General features: G+C 43.9%; 1 protein-coding gene across 2 annotated transcripts in view; it reads left to right on the top strand.

Moving 5' to 3' along the window:
• Positions 1-8,047: 8,047 nt before the first annotated feature.
• The window catches only part of TULP4 (TUB like protein 4), a 123,535-nt gene continuing 114,775 nt past the window's right edge, over positions 8,048-16,807 (top strand). Inside the window, exon 1 of one of the 2 annotated variants that reach the window (XM_080941759.1) lies at positions 8,048-8,136. The gene's annotated coding sequence lies outside the window, so the exon portion shown is untranslated. Of the gene's footprint in view, positions 8,137-8,724; positions 8,814-16,807 lie in introns of those variants that run through there. The other variant, XM_080941760.1, reaches the window with a different exon arrangement.

A 16,807-nucleotide genomic window follows, 5' to 3' on the forward strand; every position in this document is an offset into this window, starting at 1 on the left:
TGAGTTATGTATAGGTGGTTGTGAGCTCCCATGTGCACACTGAGAATTAGACCCAGGTCTTGAGGTACAGCAGCCTGTGCTCTTGACTGCTGAGCAAGTTGCTCCATCTCTGTTACTCCAGTGCTCGATATTGTGAACAGCTAAAAGTGGGCCCCTCAGTGCGTAGCCACAGTTGCTTTATTTCAACAAAGACTCTGGAGGCAATGCCAACCCAACCACGTTCTCAAGCCTGAGCTTTATCACCTCGCTATCAACACACCCGTCCCTGCCTGCACTATACTTCAGTACTTGCAGATAAATGCCCTCCTCTGAAGCCCTCCCGACCTAGTCTTCCTTCCTTCAGTTACTTCCCTGCTTATTTGGTGAGTATTTAGAACATTTCCCACTAATGTTCAGGGCTGTTTTGCCTCAAATCATCATAGATTTTATATGATTGCTGTTATGGTTTGACTTTGAAGTGTGCTCCCATAAGCTCATGTGTAGTAAACCCTAGCTTCCTAGTTTGTATTTCTATTCTGAGAGGTTCTGGAAACTTAGGAAGTGGAAACTTGCTTGAATCATAGGAAAATGAGCCAAAGTTTTTTTTTTTTCCTTTAAGGTTTCTCCATTTCCTCACCCACTGGTTTCATTATTTGTCCATCTGTTGGGTATGTACATCACGTAATCCAGCTGTTACCTGCCATCATGCTAAGCACTAAGAATGGGGACAAAACAGTACACTTGTGTCCTGTTTGTCTTTCTCCTAAGGTTAAACATTTCTCTAACTCTTTTCATACTTTTATGATTTGAAATGGGTTAGTATTTATATTTGCTGGCAGTGGCTGCAGTTTTCCGAGGTTAACATTTACTTTGTACTGCTTTAGCAAAGCTATGTAGGCATCGTGTTGAGTGGCAGCTCTTTCCATCACAGGAGACTTGGGAACTCATCCTCATTCTGTCTGGGCTCAAGTTCTTCACAGCTACCTGGCTCACTCAACAGCTCTGGCTTGGTTGTCCTATGGGCATCAGTTATCTGGCCTCACGTCCGTGGAGGAGGCTCTAGTCTGAAAGGATATTGTAGACAATCTATAGCTTGCTATAGAATCCCAAATTCATGCACTATTTTATAGCTGTAAGGTTGTTTTAGTATCTGTAGCTCGTTGCTCACTTTTGTAGTCTAGTGTTTAAATAGCACTTACATCAGCCCTCAGACGCTAGCTTTTTCTGTCAGATTTTGAAGCAGGGCTCCACACTTGCTGATAACTGCTGGAGTGTGCTGTCTGGCTTCTTTGAACTTGTGGCAACCCTCTCCTGCTCACCCTCCCAAGTACTGGAATTTCATACATAAGACACAAACTCTGCCCTGTGTCTGGTTTTACTCACGTATAAGTTGCTTATTAAACATTTAATAACCTGCTCTCGTTGAAGCAGTATGTAATCACGCAGAGTAACTGACTCTTTGCTCTATTGTTGAGCATCATGTTTCAAGTCTTTAGTTTGCAGTGATAAAAAGATCTGAGAATTTTCTCCGGTTAAAATGAAAATGGCTAGCATTTAGATAAAAACTAAAAATTTTACAACAGTGATAATGGTTTAAGTGCCTAGTTTTAATTATAAAGCTAACTTTACTAAGTATTTGTAGATTTGAGGATATATTGCATGTAGCCTGCTTCTTTTGTTTGGTTTTGTTTGAGTTTCATGTAGTCTAGGCTGGTCTCAAATTCAAACTAACACAGGCTAACCTTCAACTCCTTATCTTCCTCCCTTTACCTCCCAAGTGCTTGGATTACAGGCCTGTATCTTACTTGTCAGCTTTTTTAGAATCTAATGATTTCTATTAACTTCATGTATGGCTCCTATATTAAGTATTATTCCATGTTTCTTTTTAAGGCCTTTTTGTGGAGCTTCAGGGTAAATGGTGACATTGATCCACAGAGCTGGGATCACACCAAGGATGTAGAGATCTCTGAGGCCCTCAGAACACAGCATGTATTGAAATGGCTGGAAAGAATTTGTAATACAGTAGGAGGCCAACTTAAAATCTCCAGAGCATTTTATCATCCCCAAATACGGACATCTCAAGGTTGCCAAGGTGAATGGCACATATACAGGATGGCTGTTTTTGAGTCAGTGGCCTAAGCCATGGTCACCTGTTTCACAGCCCTATGTTGGCTGCTTCCTCTCCTGGTCACAAGATGGCAGCAGCAGCCACAGATACTGTATCTTCTGCAGGCAGTTAGTCGTTCTCAGGATGGATTTATAACCTCTCCCTTTATAGGCTTAAAAACTAAGGACCCAAAGTAGCACTGTACTTCTCTACATCAAGTTTACCTCAGCTCACTGCAGAGTTATTTAAAGAGAGAAGGGGGTGGGGATCGAAGTGGAAATTTCTGGTTTCTTTGGAGCCTCAGTTGAGTCATGTGATGTTTTTCTGGAAGCTGTCTTATGAGATGTTTTTGCTGAAGCAGGCATGTGGGAGGATGGTTTGCTGAGAACAGACACGTGGTGTTTTTCTGGGAGCTACCTGGGAAAAAAGGGCATGTGGTGTTTTGCTAGTGTGGATGCTTGAGAGAACACATGATGTTTGGAAGGAGTATCAATATAACCCAACAGACATGGGCGATGCTGTGTGGCATTGGTTTGCCTTGCCCTCTTTGCTGGCCATTTCTTGTGACTCTGTAGAGAGAAACGCACCAAAGAACTTCTGGTGGTGTTCTGGGGGCTTCTTGCTGCTTCGGCAGACTCAGGCCAATTAGCAGAGCCTCGAGGTTCATTCCAGATAGAACTGCCATTGCTGATTTGGTGTTTGCAAATGGATGGAGCTTATGAACTGAACTGCTGCTACCCTGACATCGAAGATCAGATTTACCCCCAAAGAACTATTTCTAAACAGGTCCATGTCTTCTTTATCCCTATTTACCTTTCCTTTCCACTACTTCTGGTGGGCTAGAAGGGAGGTTAAAGTGTTTAAGTGCCCTTATTAAAGGAGGGTACAGGGTCTCACTGTGTGTCTCTGGCTGTCCTGGAACTATGTATACCAGGCTGGCCTCAAAACTCACAGAGCTCCACCTGTCTCTACCTCTCATGTGTTGGGATTAAACCCATGAGTCACTATACCAAGTTAACTGTGTATTATATGACTGGCTACAAATTGTATCTTGGATTAAATGAGTGGTGTGGGAGAGACAGAAAGAGAAAGGATGGGTAAAAGAAGAAATTAAACTTTAAAATGTTTTCCCATCTTCTTCTTGTAAACTGAGGTAAGCTTGATGTGGGAGGTGCAGAGAGGTCTAGCCCTTGCAAACTTATTTTGTACCTTATATTTGATACTTACTAGTTTCATTTGTTTGAGATATAAAGTTGCATAGTCATGTCTTTTTTTTTTTTTTTTTTTGTCATTTAAAAAAATATTAATTTATTTTATGAAGACACACCAGAAGAGGGCGTCAAATCCCATTGTAGATGGTTGTGAGCCACCATGTGGCTGCTGGGAATTGAACTCAGGACCTCTGGAAGAACAGTCAGTGCTCTTAACCACTGAGCCATTTCTCCAGTTCCTGCATAGTCATGTCTTATACTACCTGTTCATTATTAGCCTTGTTCATCAGTTTCACATGGCCTAATAAAAACAAAAGCAAAAACAAACAAACAAACAAACAAAAAAAAAAAAAACAAAAGTAAAATCACCTGTGGGAGGCTGTTATAAATATTCTAGACCACGTAAAAGTCATGAATCAGGAAATTAAATCTACTTCTTTTTATTCACAGACTTCAATAAAACACACACACACACACACACACCCCCAAACTACCACCGAAAACAAAAATCAGAGATGGGCAAAATGGCATAGGCTTGTAAATCTCAGCATCCCAACTCACAAGAGGCTGAGTAACAAGAGTTGTCAGAAGTTCAAGTCCACTTGGACTACATTGAGAGACCCTATCTTAAAGAAAAAAAAACCAAACCAGCCAATCCAATAAGATAAACAAACAAACAAACAAACAAAACCCAAACGAGCAGCATAGAACTTGGGAGTTCAAAGAATCATACAGCAGTGTCCTCTTCCTATTCTCAGGCTGAAATGTGCAGGCTGGAGGGAAATAGCAATGTGTCCAAGGTTACCTAAGCACCATGTCATATATGAAGTGCAACCCAGACCTTGTGATCGTGTACCTTTAAAAAATTACGTTTTATATGTATATTTTGGTTGAATGTAGGTCTGTGTTCCATCTGTATGCCTGGTGCCTGGGAAGGTCAGGAAGAGGCACTGGCTCCCCTGGAACTGGAGTTAAAGGCGTTTGTGAGCTGCCCTGTGGGGAACAGAAGAGGACTGTTGTGAGAACATGTGCTCTTAACTGCTGAGCCATCTCTCTAGCCCCATCTGCTCCTCTGGTTGTGTTTATATTTTGGGAGTGGGACTGAGGATTGAGCTGGGCTCACAGCATGCTTGCTGTGCTTTGAATGAGAAAGTCCACTACAGGTGCTGACGTTTGAACAGTCAGGTGTGGCCTTGCTGGGGCCAGCCTTTGAGTTTTCCAAAGCCGAGAGCCATTCCCAGTTCACTGTGTCTACTCACTGCTTGTGGTTCAAGATGTGAGCTCTCAGTTGCTGTGCTGCCATGACTCTGTCATGAAGGCCCCTCTGAAACCATTCACCCAAACCCTTCTTTCTGTAAGTTGCCTCGGTCTCAGTATTTTATCATAGTAGAAAAGCAATCAATACAGTGTACCATCTCTGAGCTCTGCCCTCAATCTCCCTTACAGCTTCAGTTTGGATCCCTCCTTCCACGTGGTAGTTAAAACAAACATGAAATACAATAGAACGACTGGATTAGATAAGATGGGTGAGACAAAGTGTTTAGTGTGCTTGCTGTCTGATTTTGTTTCTGCTCTGTTTCTCTCATGTCTTCCACCTGAGACTTTACAGCCCTCCGCCAGCTCTGTGGTGGCTGCTTCCGAGATGGCAAGTTCGGCATTGTCCCAGCACCTTAGAGACTCGACACAGCCCTACATTTATTTTATAAATAATGTTTTCCTTTCCAGAGACGTCTGCTAATCAGGAGCCAGGCAGGGTGACATAAACTTGTCATCCTAGCATGCTGGAGGATTAGGCAGGAAGATCTTGAGTTCTAAGCAAGTTTATGACAACACTTAGTGAGACTGTCAAAAAAAAAAAAAAAAAAAACCAGCAGCAAGCGGTGAGGCACTGGTAACATATTTCTAGAAACAGATAGACGAGTCCTGGGTTAAGCCAGGCCATGCATATGCCCTTTAAGCCAGTGAAAGGCTACACACTGAGGAAGGAGAAAGGTTCCAACTGCAGGCCAAGTGTGGCACGCTGCCCACCTCCTCTCTGCTTTCAGACTGGGCAAGGGAGGGAAACACAAAAGCTTGGTCTCACTTTGTAAAGCCACTTGCTCCCGTTTCCCATTTTCCCCTTCCAAGGTGAGCCACACAACTTTTGGTCTGGACAGAGCCTGGTCCAGAGTAGGAGCTCAGTAAGAGAAGGCATTGGAGTACCATTCCCACAGAGGCTCCTTTCAAGCAGTGTCATAGCTGAACTTATGTTTCTTTGGGGTTAAACATTTTTACCCTCAACCGCTACTTGTGAACACTATTTGACATTATAGGACTACTGTAGTGACTGGTTACTGTACTCTAAGACATCTGCTCTGCACTTACCTCAGTCCTTCATATGTGACTGGTAGCACCCAGCATTGGTAGGAGTGTTGTATGGGTAGGGCTTGGCTCAGGGCAGCCCAGGGGATGTGGGCATTTTATATTCTTTGTGCAGCATGCTGTGTTTCCAGTAATGAAGTCTAAGTTGGCACAAACATTTTTGGCTGCCAGAACACATCGAAAGACCAAAGGCTTGTATCTTATTCTCCAAAAGCTCTGGCTCCTTTGCCATCTCCTGATGTCCAGGATCCAGTTTCCATGTGCCTGTGCTGAATGGTTGAATCAGCAAATTCTTTGGGCATTAAATTTTGTTACAGCCAGGAGGGAGAGGAGACACTCACAGGCATACTGGGGAGTGAGGAGGAAGGAAAGAGACTCAGTGGCGGGATCTCTGGGGTTTCAGGATCTGGGTATCTCAGTAATGTGATCAGGTGTCAAGAAATGAACAGAGAGGTAAAGGGATCAACCAGTTACCTAGCAACAGCTGCAGAGCCCCTGTGCCTGCTGGACCAGTTTTAGGGTAGGGCAGTGGAGTGTTCGCCATCCTGCTGTTCCCATCCTCCGTCAGACACTGGGGAGCACACAATACTTACATCACACTGTGTCATACTATTAACCAGACTGGCTCTCAGGTTAACTCTTGAGTTCACTGTGTGACACCCCTCCCCCCAAGGTAGAAGAAAGAGAGGGTAATGTTCAAAGAAACGTCACACATTCCTCATAGCTTAATAGGGGATTGGTCAGGGTGGCAAGAAGTTTTGCTCAAACTTGAACTTAGAGTCAAGGGAAAGTCAGTTGATAGAGCCAATAATACTGAGCAGAGTGTTCGTTGTAGGAATTCTTTTGGGCAGTTATTGTATATTGGTTTAATTTCTCCCACTGTTACTGTTACTAAAATTCTAATAGTGAAAAAGCATGTTAAATACAAGAAAATGAAAATTACTGGGCCAGTGGGATTTCAGAGGCCAGTAGAAGGGGCCCCTTGCCAAATCTTTCTTCTAATGGCTCCCAGTTGCCCCAGTTTTCTAAATAGAAGGCAACTCTCTTCATTCCATAATTAGAAAGGTTTTAAAAACACAAAATGCAGATTCACAGCCGACTTAACAGATTGCTCTAAGAGAGTCCCCAGGTGAGACCCACCTTGCTTCTGAAAATGTCATGAAAGAGAATAAATCTTTAAGGGGTAAGAAGTGGGGTGAGGCACATTAGGCAAAAGATAGTAAAAGCATACAGTATTAGCAGAAGAGTGATTACAGTAGAGAGAACACCACGTTGTTCGGGCAGGTGGCTCTCGATGAGTTCCATGCCAGCCTGGTCTAGACAGAGAGTTCCAAGCTACATAGTGAGACCTAGGCTCAAAACCAGAAACCGAAACATTTGTTAGCACTCGTAAAATCTCAAGCACAGAGTTGTAGAACCCGACGGACTCTTACTCAGACTTCTGATAGAATTAGCAGAGGATAATTTTAAAACAGGAACTGGCTAGGCATGGTGGTTTCAAATCCCAGGCAGGAGAGTTGAGTTTGAGGGCAGCCTACGCTACATAGAGAAGACCCTGTCTGTAACAAACAAACACACACTAAACCATAAAATGGTTTTAACGTTTGCCGATACTCAGAAATAGAAAACAGTGCCTAACAGTTGGGTAGAGTGTCTACTGTTCTTAGCCTTGCCTCAAGGAAAGATGCGATCTTGTCTATTTTTAAATTTTAAACCACGCATTCTCTACACCCAGCAACGCCTTCTTTGTAACAGTGGAAAACCGAGGGATGGCTGAAGTTTCCGTTCTTAGCACATCAATTTAACGGTGTGTGTGTGTGTGTGTGTGTGTGTGTGTGTGTGTGTATGGAGAGGGCGGGGGGGGGGGGCGGTAAAGGCAGTGACTGTGCCTGTGTGACTTAAAATGACGCTATGGGTTCATTTCTCCCTGAAAGCAACTGGAGTGGGTACTGACGTGACAGCAGCGGCACCACCGAAGAAGACACTTGAATGACTGTTTCCAGGGGAGCCACGTTGCTCATAGTACGAGCAGCGGCTCTGTCTGGGAAGGAGAAGGCGTGATGTCCATTTCCGGCCCCCGCTGACAAGATCGCGTGTGAGGACTCTGGAGGAGGTGAGTGGTCCAGGCTGGGCGCCGTGGCCGTGGCGGAGGCGGGCGACGCGGGAGGTGCTGGAGTCTCGGGAGTCGAGGGGCGCGTGGGAGGCTCGAGACCGCACCCCGCTCCCGCGCGCGCGCACCGGGCAGCGCCACCCGCCGCGGGTCCGCTGGAGGAGGGCGGGCCGGGGAGGCGCCGGGTCACGTGGCGCGGTCACGTGCCCCTCAGCCCGACTGGCGGTCGCGGCGGCGGCCGAGGTAGGCGGAGTCTGGGCCGAGACGCGGGGGGGAGGTGGCGGCGGCGGCGGCGCCGAGGGCTGCCGGAGGCGGAGGCGGAGGCGGAGGCGGAGAGGTACGGGGCCGCCGCCACGGCCGCTAGGGAGGTGAGGCCGGGCTGGGCGGCCGCGAGGGCCCGGGCGGCGGTGGCCGGGCGGTGGGCGCGGCGGGGGCGGCCGGCGCGGGGCTCCTCAGAGGACCCCCAGCTTGGGCGGCTCGCGCTGAGCTCTGTCGTTCGCCTTTTGTTCCGGCGTGCGAGGAACTGGGCCGACCGAGGAGCTCCAGCGTGCGTGTGTAAATCAGAAGGCGTTTGGCTCGGAGCCATGTTTTTTTTTCCCCCTTCTCCTTAATTGTGCAGACAGAAAAAAAATCCCTTCCACCGGTTTTCCCGGGGAGACAGGCTGAGCCGGCCGGGCCTCCCCCACAGTCCCCCCCCGTTTGCTCTGTCGCCCTCCCAGGTTGGCTCTCCTTTCCTTCCTTCTCTTTCCTGCTCTCCCTACCTTCAGCCAAGCCGGGCCAGCCAGCGGGTGAACTGGGTGTCTGCAAAGCGGCCGGGTCACCTGTCGTGGCAGCTGCAAGGAAATCCCGGCGCTTCGCTGTCTGGAGCCTTGTGCGGTTTCCTTTGGCAAATCACGGAGATTCCGCTCCCGGCACCAACCCTTCCTCTTTTGCTCTGCACTCTATTAACCCAGCTTCTGATGCTGACGTGAAGTTTCACCCTTTGGGGACAGTTAGCAAGGAGGTGTCCACTTCTTTCTTTCGGAGGCACCGCTTGCTTGGGAAGGTGAGGGCCATCTAGCTTTGTGGCTTGAATTGGATGTGGAGGGGTTGACTGTCATCTGTGAGATCGATGTCACTTAGGGACCTGTTCCTTCTACCTGCCCACGTAACTACTCCCTCTGGGGATAATGTGTTCCCTTGGGGAGGGAACTGTTTTTAGGGTTTCTTTACTTGAGGATTCTCCTTTTAAAAATATTATTTTTCTTTTCTAATACTATTATTATTTATGGGTCTTTTAGACCTGGCTGACCTGGGACTCACTGTGTAGACCAGGCTGACCTAGTACAGAGAAAGCCTGCCTCTATCTCCAGAGCTTAGATGAAAGGGTTTGTGCCATCACACCAGGCCCACCTCTTTATTTTACAGTGTTAGAACATCTTAAGGGTATTTCCTTAACGGTTTTGTAGCAGGTTTTAGGAGGGGCAGTTGTTCCTAAGGTTTAGAGGAATGTTAAAACCATTCTGAGATTCTCTTATTTTTAGCCTGTGGGTTCTTTTGTTTGCTTTGTTTTTGTTTGTTTCTGGAGACACCAGTCCTTGGTGGGAGTTTAGTTCTTGAAGGAAGCCCAGAGGGGTTAGGTCATATTCCTGGAGAGTTCCAGTTTGGGATTGATGTAAAATGCCTGGGCCCATGCACACAGCCCTACTGTAAGCCAGAAAACCCACGGGAGACTCCTAGCCTTCAGGTGGGCAGCCAGGAGCTTTAAAGTAGATAGTGATAGCCATGTCACAAAAGGGAGAGTCACACGTGTCCTTTCTTGTGATTCTGCTGGAGAAACGATTGTATGAGCACATTATGAGTAGCCAAATCTAGTCTTTACTTTCTCAGTTAAATAAGCCATTTGTGTGAAAGAATTACTAGACAATGACCATTTCTCGAAAATATTGAAGGGCTCTGTATTAATGTGGGCTGAGGAAGTAGCAGCGTTTTCAGGCGATGGGGGGAGGTGTTGCTTTCCAGGCTTGGATACATGCTGTGCTGAGTTATAGGAAGTCAGGTAAGGAAAAATATTTTCAATCCTCCTTGAGGTTTTAGGCATGGAGGATGAGTAGAAAGCCAGTCTTACCCCATGTTCTGAGTTTAAGTAACTTAGAAACGATGAATGTGGATCATACTGAACTTTATGGTTTTCATATGGAGACATAAGAATTTAATTTGGTTATTCATAACTTTTTTTCCTCCACTAAAACTTCAAATGGAATTTTAACCCTTAAAAGGATGGGTGATGTATGAAACCAGCTTATTTATTTTATGAGTGTTTCCTTCTTTGCTTCCTTTTATACCCTCCCTCTTTTTTTTCTAGTTGTATTTTATGTTTGTGCCTGAGCACATGTATGTTCTGAGGACAGAAAAGGGGGATGAATCCCCTGGAACTGGAGTTACAGGTGGCTCTGAGCCACCCCGTGTAGATTTTAGGAACCAAACCAGGTTCCCCACGAGAGCAGGAGGTGCTCTTAATGTGTTCATCCTCATGAAGAGATGGCTTTAAAAATGATCACTGTTTTTGTGAAGAGAGTTTTGAATTGAGCTCTCCACTGTTGACGCTGAGGCTCTGAGCCAGAGCTGAGCACTGGTAGAGGAAGGATCTAAGGAATACTTTGTTGTTGTTCTTGTCATCGGTGGTGTTACTGATAGTGTGATCCCAGAACCTGGAGCATGCCGTGTTACTTTGTACAGTGAGCACTTTAACCAGTAAAAAAGGCAGGCACTAGTGCCCTCTGACACATTGATTGTATCGCCCTCCGGCTTCTTCCGTTTTATCCATCATCCTCCGTAGTCTTATTTTAGGGTTTCTTCTTCTTCCCTGTCATTGATTATTTCAAAGCAAATCAGACTCCCTTGTAATTTTGTCTGTATGCTAGTACACCTCTAAAAGGGTTCCTCAATATAAATACTGCTTTTAAGGAATAGTTTTTGGGTTATTAAAATGTCTCAGTGGGTAAAAGAGCTTGCTGTTAAGCTCGATGAACTGAGTTCGATTTCCTGGAATCCACATGGTAGGAGAGAATTGACTTACTAGATAGATTTCCTCTGACTATCACGTATGCTGTGCCTCCTCTTCCCCCCATTTCTAAGAAGAATGTAACTCAGTGGTAAGATTATTTGCCTAGAGTGTGAGAAGCCCGGGATTTGATCTGTGATGCTTAAAAAAGAACACACACACACACACACACACACATACACACACACATTAATATATCAAATATATCCTGTTATTGTCCCCTGATTGTCATCAATCAAGTAATTACCATCAAATTACTCTGAACAGATGAACTTGGACTTGTATGAGTGTGCCAGTTCTGTGTCTTCTCTTGCCTTCATAGAAGATTATTAGCAACATTAAAATTGGTGTTTTCCTCCTTAAATACGGTTGAGAGCCACATCTATCTTTCTGATGTCAGTAATGAGTAGCAGTTTTGTACTTATGCAGTGTTTATTAAGAATGAAACAGAATTAAGACACAGTAGTTGGGTGTGGTGGCTTACCTTTTAATTGCAGTACTTGGAGGCAGAGTCAGGCAGATCTCTGAGTTCAGAGACAGCCTGGTTTACATATTGAAATTCTAAGCCAGCCAGGACTACATAGTGAGACCTTGTCTCAAAAATCAGAACATAAAATCTTTTTAGAAAGCCTTTGAGAGTAATAGTATTATAGCTTATGGTATAGTATAAACCATAGTATTATAGCTTATGGTTTTGTAGGTGTCTCTATAGATTAGATAATAAGCCTTTATTTGATTCGTACCATTAGAGTTAAAATGAATTAAAATAATATGTACTATTATGTAAAAAATTTCTCATGTAAGAACTAAGTATTCAGTTTATACTGTAATGAACACACAAGAATTTGTAAACATTTTATGTGAGGTATTATGTTTTAGTGTCTTTTTAAGGTGGGCATGTTAGAGCCATTGAGTTTCTGTGGTATATCTATTAATGTGTGGGTAATGCTGAGAATTTGGCCCTTTCAAAGAGTAATTGAAATGTCTCACTGGTGTTACCCTGCCCGTCACTCTGGCTACTTACTGATTACAATACTACGATCTAAACAGTTTTGTTCAGAGACAGATGTGGTATGGGCTTCCATCTTATCACTTGGGAGGCTGAAGCAAAGGATTGTGAGTTCAAGGGCTGAACTCCATTGCAACACCCCATCTCGACAAATAAACACAGGAAAACAATGAAAAGCACCCTCCAGCCCCCAACCCCCCTTCTGTTTTTTACTGTTTTTAAAGTCCACTCAAAAGCTATGGACAGATGTTACTCATCTTCCTGGATACTGTTGTTTTTCCACCAACAAAGGAAAGATTAGCTTAAACTATTTGAGGCATTTACTCCTGATTTGTATGTGTGACTTTTCAAACTCTAGTTGGGGAGTTCTAGAGCTTGTATAGAAAACCTTTCCAGTACCAGGTCTTTCCTGCTTCTGGTTGTTGATTTGCTTCCCATGGGCTCATCACTGTTTCTAGCAGCTGTGATAGGGGGTCGTGTCAGGTCGTCAGGTGAGCAGCAGGCTGAACTGTTAGCTCTGGGACAGCTTACAAATGTGATGAAAATTAGATGAACAGTGCTGTTTGCACATGCAGGGTGTTTGTGGGAATCCCTTCATTTCTTAGTTCCAGACACCCAGCTTAGCTGAAGTAGCAGGTGATCAGGGGCAGCTTCGGTGGCTGGCATGATAGAGTTCTTAGCATGAGAAGTTAGGTTACAGCCCTGGCCAGCAGAGCTGACTGTTTAGGTTGTCAGAGTTACTGCTAATTGTTAATTTGGTATTTGTCAGATCAGAAACACTGGTTTTAAGAATCAGCCTTAGGTTTATCTTTCTGGGAGAAGGTTTAAGGAGATTGGCTCATAGGAAGGACCAGGTAGATGAGTGTGGTTGACACTCAGGTCACATTCCCTAGCCCTGCCAGACAATTGGAACCTTTCATTCCTGTCATTTTTCCCTCGGGAGATGAGAGGCCCAGTCTGTAGGAAATTTGTGAAACCCTACAATACTTGAAATGCCTTGAATGAAACACAAGTCTTAATAAACTCTAGAAAGCTCACTGTTCTCTCACCTGACTCCATTAGTAAGTTTTAACCCTGTGACAGATGAGAACGAAGGTGGCACACTCCTGTCCTGTCTCCTCCCTTCACGTACATTCTGAGGGACTTGTGGATGAGTTAGGTGTCAGACTGAGGTGCTGCCCAGAATCTATCCATGATAATTTCCTAGGACGTTGATTTTCCTTTGGAGTCATACCACCCTCCTCTGTGCTCATTATGTCATTAGCAAAGCGCTGATGTGCAGAGTTTACAGATGATCACCATGATCTAATTACTTTAATTTTGACTAGTGACTTAAGACCTTTTCTGTATTTTGAGGAAACTGATCTGCAGTATGAGTGTATTTTCAAAGGGTTTTTGTTTGTTTGTTTGCTTGATTGTCTTGAGAGTACTCTATGTAGCCGTGGCTGTTTGGAACTCTGATCCTCCTGCCTCTGATTCTAGAGTGGAGCAATTATGCCCAGCTTATTTTTAAAGTTTTGATCAATTAAAATGCCTTGGAAATGTTTGTGACATGATAGAAATCTTCATAATGAATGAGATTTGTGTTTATCGTGGAGTTTTGTAAGAAAAATGAGTGGGGAATATTAAGTATTATAGTTCTGAGGCTGACAATGCTTTCTTTTCACCGAGGTAAAGAAGGAATCAGTGTCTTGAGGTGTGTAGATCCTGTAAAGTTTAACTCTCTAAGTTTATTGTAAGGTAGAGGAGTGGCAGTTGGTCACTTGGTTCAGAAATGGTTTAACTCATTAGTTCTCTGAGCCTTGGGTATCAGTTTTGTGTCTTAGCTTTCCGTATTTCTCCAGTAACTGATCTCCTTGCCTCCCGGAGGATCATATGGATACAACCTCCTTCACCCATATCAGGTGGTGAACTTTCTCCTTGTGACACAGATGGCATGTACCCGGCTCTAGGGAATCGGTCTGTTTCTCGTGTATGTACCAGTCACCCAAGCTGGGAGGGAGCATGAGAGCTCTGTTGGTTTCTGGATGTTTATTTGAGCCAATTACTTCAACCTTTTAATTTTAGTTATCAAACCTTTTACTAGATTGATAATGATTAGCAAAATTGGTTTGAGTTAGGCCTCCTTTGGTGTTAATGAGCAGTGAAGTGGACTCCAAGGTGAGAAGTCTGAAGAAGTATGCTGTGGAGTCTGGACTTATTAACAAAGTAGCGATGAATGAGCTCCTAGAAACTTAGGGCTTGATCCAATTCCCTTCTCTATTTTGTGTCTACCCGATCTTGCCTACTGTCTGTTATCATTTAGTGACTTAGAAATCAAACTATCTTACAACATAGGCTGTCTAGCGTTATTGGAAGAAAATCTACTGATATGTAAACCTTTTTAAATATATATATATATATATATATATATATATATATATATATATATATATATATATATATTTAATGTATATAAGTACATTGTAGCTGTCTTCAGACCCACTAGAGGAGGGCATCAGATCTCATTACAGAGATGGTTGTGAGTCACCATGTGGTTGCTGGGAATTGAACTCAGGACCTCTGGGAGAGCAGTCAGTGCTCTTAACCGCTGAGCCATCTCTGCAGCCCAGAGATGTAAACCTATTATGGAAATATTAGTTCAGTGTTTTCATGGCCTCACTCTGGTCTCTGTCATTTCATGTGTGGAACCTAGCATTTTGTGCTCACTGCTGTTTCATGTTACTATGGTGATATGACTGATGCTCTTAATGCCGTTCTTATATTGACAACTCCAACTGTATGGAGTTGGAAACACTTGGAAAGAACTACATCCTTTTTTAATTGTTTGTTTTCTTTTTATTTAAAAACAATTTAAATTATTCACTCACACTTTACTGGACATGGTGGTATACATCTTTAGTCTCAGCACTTGGATCTCTGTGAGTTCGAGGCCAGCTTAGTCTTCAGAGTGATTTCTAGGACACCACCCCCCCAAAAGACTCCAAATAAAAACAAACAAGTAAACAGAGTTACCAATCAGAATGTTAAAATAGATCAGCCTCGAAATTTTTATTTTACTTATTTTATATGTATGGGTGTTTAGCCTGTATGTGTCCTATCCTGCATGTGTGCCTGATGTCCACAGATGCCAGAAGAGGGTGTTACGTTCCTTGGGATTGGAGTTATAGACAGTTATGAACTATCATATGGATGCTGGGAATCTAACCTGGGTCCTCTGAAAGAGCAGCCAATGCTCTTAACTGCCGAGCCATCTCTCCAGCCCAGAGATAGATCAGCTTTAATTTAAATAACTAAATTTGGTAGGATACATTTTTTTTCTTTGATTATGTGACTCTCTGGATGTTTCAGAATATGAAGCTGTTAGTGTGAGAAGACGCCTCATGGGTGGGGTTTTCCTGCTTTCATCTTTGTTCAGGCTAATGGGTGGTGGGAGTTTCACACTGCAGGCGTTGGCATGCCTTATGCTTCTCTCGGACTTCCATATCAGTTTTGATTTGACTGCTGTTGTAGGTGCCAAGAAGTTGAATCTGATGTATTGATTTGGAGAGAAAAATTTTAGGTTTAAGGAGACCTTGGAGCCAGGTATGGTGGTGCATTCTTTATCCCAGTATTTGGGAAGCAGAGGCAGGAGGATCTCTTGAGTTAGACTGGCCCAATCTGCAGATGGAGTTCCAGGACAGTCAGGACTAAGCAGAGAAACCGTGCCTGTGCCTAAAAAAAAAATAACCAATAGCAACAACAACAAAACTTCCAGACCAAACCAAAACCAAACCAAACCCAGGAGACTTCAGTTAGTAATGATGAAACAAAAGGTGACTGTGTTGGCTTAGTTCTTTGTCAACCTGACACAAGCTAGTGTTATCTGAGTTAGGAAATTGACAATGCTATTGAGACAGTGTCTCTATTAGGCAGAGGTTCTCAACCTGTAGGTTGTGACCCTTTTGGGGTCAAACGCTTTCACAGGGGTCACTAAGACTATCAGTAAACATATTTACATTATGATTTATAACAATAGCAAAATTACAGTTATGATGTAACAAGGAAGGTCATTTTATGGTTGGGGTCACCACAGCACGAGGAACTATATTAAAGGGTCGCAGGATCAGGAAGGTTGAGAACCACTGCCCTAAGATCAAGCTGTAGGTAAGCCTGTAGAGAATTTTCTTAGTGATTGATGTGGGAGGGCCCATCCCATTTTGTTTCTGTGAGAAAGCAGGCTGAGCAGGTCTGTAAGCAGCACCTCTCCATGGCTTCTGTATCACCTCTTGCCTTCAGGTTCCCTCCTGGTTTTAGCTCCTGCGTTGGCTTCCCTTGGTGGACTGGAAGTCAAGATATGTGAGCCAAATAAACCTCTTTCTCCCCAAGTTGCTTTTGGTCATCGTGAGCCTTTGGCTGAGGAAGCTGCAGTGAATCTCTGCTTTAGAGGAACCCCTGGCTATGGGGAATCACAAGCATTGGCTACAGTGGGAAGGAAGGAGTATGTGGTTTAATGGTATTTGGAATGTGAGTTTGGGCATGTCATATGATTGGAATGTGTGTATGCGAATAGTTGTAGCCATAGAGCAAGCACTTAGGCAAGTAGCTTTTTTTGTTGTTGTTTTTATAACTTGGAATTTACTGTATACTGTATTTTCTCACATGTGCATTATAAATATTTTCAGTTTATTTGCTTTTCAGCCTTAAGACATTTTGATATATCAAAGCTGAAATTTCTTACGGAGGCAAACTTTGTTTTTCATCCATAGTTTCTACTGTATGAGTCGTGTTTCTTTCCTTACTTCTTTTTAAGTATTTTATTTATTTTGAGAAGTCTGCCTGTCTCTGCTCCTGTCCTCTGCCCTGGGATTAAGGTGCTACCATGCCTCCGTGCCTGACACTGCTGTGTGGTTTCTTGGAAGGCATCCGTTTATTGAGTGTCAGAGGAAGTGCAGAGGCCTTGGTGAGAAAGGTCTTTTTTGTGCTGGGCCTTGTAAGTCATGTTTAA

The sequence above is a fragment of the Micromys minutus genome, assembly GCF_963924665.1.
Source record: "Micromys minutus genome assembly, chromosome: 30".
In the NCBI taxonomy this organism is placed as follows: Eukaryota; Metazoa; Chordata; class Mammalia; order Rodentia; family Muridae; genus Micromys; species Micromys minutus.